This window comes from Chiloscyllium punctatum, chromosome 26 (genome assembly GCF_047496795.1).
Source record: "Chiloscyllium punctatum isolate Juve2018m chromosome 26, sChiPun1.3, whole genome shotgun sequence".
NCBI lineage: Eukaryota > Metazoa > Chordata > Chondrichthyes > Orectolobiformes > Hemiscylliidae > Chiloscyllium > Chiloscyllium punctatum.
The window spans coordinates 16,966,454-16,969,926 of NC_092764.1; positions in this window are offsets into that span (position 1 = coordinate 16,966,454).

Below are 3,473 nucleotides of genomic sequence, written 5' to 3' on the forward strand. Positions count from 1 at the left end.
TATAGTTTATCAACCTTACTTTCTGCTTTTACATAATAAACATGGCTTATCATAACCCAGTGAATTTGACCACAGATCTAGCCCTCTTAGCAGTGAGGTGCAACCATCTTCCTGTGATTCTCAGGTTTGAATTTGTAAAGGTTTAGGATATTTTTGACAGTTATTTAAGCCACTAACTGTCCTGACTTGGAAATGTTATTGCCAATTGTCAAAATCTTGGAATTCCCTCCCTAAGAGCATTGTAGGTTAATGTACTGCATGTGGATTGTAGCTGTTCAAGAAGGCCTTGTCAAGGGCAACTAGGGACAGGCAATTGCTGGCCAGCCAGGTATGCTCATTACCCACGAGTGAACAAAAAAAAAATTTTGCTGAGTTACAACTGCTCTCTAATCAATCTGATCTTTGCATAGCATTTAGCCATTGGACCCTTACTTGTTTTATCCTGGCCTTGTGTTCACAACCTACGCAAGTTTCCTAATATTTACAATGTCTTTGCAACCTAAACTACATCATTGTTGCACTTAGAAACATTTTGGTTGTTACTCCTAACACAAGCTCATTACTTTTATATCACTGAAAAAGAGATATCAGGGCAAAAACAACAATATAAAATTCAAGTGGTAACCATTCATACTTAGATTAGATTACTTACAGTGTGGAAACAGGCCCTTCGGCCCAACAAGTCCACACCGCCCCACAACCCACCCATCTACCCCTTACCTAACACTACAGGCAATTTAGCATGGCCAATTCACCTGGCCTGCACATCGTTGGACTGTGGGAGGAAACCGGAGCACCCGGAGGAAACCCACACAGACACTGGGAGAACGTGCAAACTCCACACAGTCAGTCGCCTGAGGTGGGAATTGAACCCGGGTCTCTGGCGCTGTGAGGCAGCAGTGCTAACCACTGTGCCACCGTGCCGCTTAACTATAGGAGAAAAAGGAAGCAGATTACTTGGCAAGTCAACTCTGATTATCTGAGACATTTGACTGGAGAGGGAAATGAGAAACTGTAGTCTCCCCAAGTTTCTGGGTAATTTTAAAAAGCAGTTGGGCCTAAATATATTTCTTTAGTTTGCAGGGAATGGGTCTGTATGTATGAATGCATGTCACTTGACCGATTACCTTAAATTTGTTGCTTGTGAAACTGTTGGCACACTCGGGATTCTTCATCAAGTATGAGAAAATGAGGCCTGCAGATGCTGGAGAAGCCAGAGTCAAATAGGAAAGGCACAGCAGGTCAGGCAGCATTTGAGGAGCAGGAGAGTTGATGATTCGGGCGTAACCTCTTTATCGTGGATGTCATTCCTGATGAAGGGCTTATGCCCAAACGGTCGATTCTCCAGCTCCTTGGATACTGCCTGACCTGCTGTGTTTTTTCCAGTGCCACCCTTTTCTACTCTCATTCTTCAAATGCTGCCTGATCACAGAATCACATCTAACTCTGGAGCCACTAGTCATTTTGACATGCAACCCATATACCAGACATCTCACCAGTGCACAAATTCATATTACTCTTAATTTATATGCCTATCACTAGCATAGTAGGCACAATATTTTTTGACTCGCTGGCAGCCTTCTGTTATTGAGGAATAGCACATGTTCCTCCAGCGTAGCAGCATGAAACAGTAGACGTCACCTGTTGCTAAGTTTTATTTTGGGGTGCTATACCCTCCCAAGGCAATTTGAGTCAGACTGGGCACTTGGCAAGGGCAAAAGTGGCACTTTTAGGACCATTGGTGAGTTTATGCAAGACAATGAAAAATCATCTGGTTGGGCTGCCCATTATCGCACAGGATACTTTAATCTGTCCAATTTAGCATCTAACTTGCTCAGTGATCAAATGCCTAGGGCCTCATTTTTGAGGTTATCAACAAAGCCATTCTTGGTTTTAAACTTGCAAAATTCCTACACGTACATCATCCAGTGAATCTAGGCAGGCAGTACACGGCTGTAGAGAAACCATTACTGGATTTCACTCAATTAACATGTTGAGGAAAGGGTGATCAATCATTTTAAAGGTGAATTTGAGCATGACCAGGGTTGCATTAGGATGTATAACAAAATTCTCGGAGCTGCAGATTCAGATGCAATCTCTGTATCATTTATGTATCAGAAATATGGAGTCAAGAGTCATTCCGTTGAAAGGATGTTTCTCTTTGAAATGTTAACACTGGCCCAAAGGATTCTATTGCAATATCTGTTTGTGCATTGACGGTGTCATTAAAGCTGAACTCAACAACGTAATTTGATAAGTTTCTGACTTCACTGAATGCCAGTGCATCTGAGATGCTATGCCACTGTGGTATTTTGCACACTGGTAACAATGCTATGTTCATGTGCCCATTCATTAATGTGCCACTCAAGCAAGTTATCATGGAACAAATATCTCCTGGCAATCGACACCCAGATCTAATTGATGTTTTGTTGGTTTCCACAAGAAATCCAGGGATTTGATGGTGTAGATTATACCAGAGCTCAAAGGGTTAAATTGGGGTTTGGCATAAATTAGTGTGTTTTTTCACTGAGTAGGTCTGGCAGCATTTGTAGAGAGAGAAACACAGTTAATGGTGTGAGTCCAGTTTGACTTCAGACTTCAAACATGAAGTTCATTTCTTTCTCCAGAGGTACTGCCAGACCTGCTGAGTTTCTGAAATGATTTGGAATTGCCAGTGTTGGACTGGCAATGTTAAAAATCACACAACGCCAGGTTATAATCCAACAGGTTTAAGTGTGCTTCCAATTAAACCTGTTGGACCATAACCTGGTGTTGTGTAATTTTTAACTGAGTTTCTGAAACATTCTCTATTTTTTTGCATCAGATTTCCAGCACCACAGTATTTTGCTTTTATTAAATTATACTGTATTCTTTTGAGGTAAATGTTCTGGGTTTGGTGGTACACATGCTGTATTGATGCTTTTGATGCACCTTTGAATTTCATTGTCCAAGGGACGAGGTGAATTATATCTTGAAATTTAATGCAGTACTTAGGTATGTCCTGTTGTATTCTCTATTTTAATCCTGTTGTTGCGAGTTGCAAAGGGTCATATACAACTAAAAAAAAATTGACATAAGCAGTGGCAGGTATGGGAGTTGGAGCAATAAGGAAAAGCATCATTCCTTATGCAGTCTTAGCGGGATTTGAAAAGATTTGTAGCTCAGGTTGAGTTTCTGGATGTAAGTTCACTTGCCAAACTGGAAGGTTCATTTTCAGATGTTTCATCACCATACTAAGTAACATCTTCATTGAGCCTCTGGACGAAGCACTGCTGGTGTTTCCTGCTTTCTATTTATATGTTTGGGCTTCCTTGGGTTGTGATGTCATTTCCTATGGTGATATCATTTCCTGTTCTTTTTCCCAGGAGATGTTAGATGGGATCTAAGTCAATGTGTTTGTTGATAGAGTTCTGGTTGGAATGCCATGCTTCTAGGAATTCTTGTGCATCCAAGTTTGGCTTGTCCTAGCATGG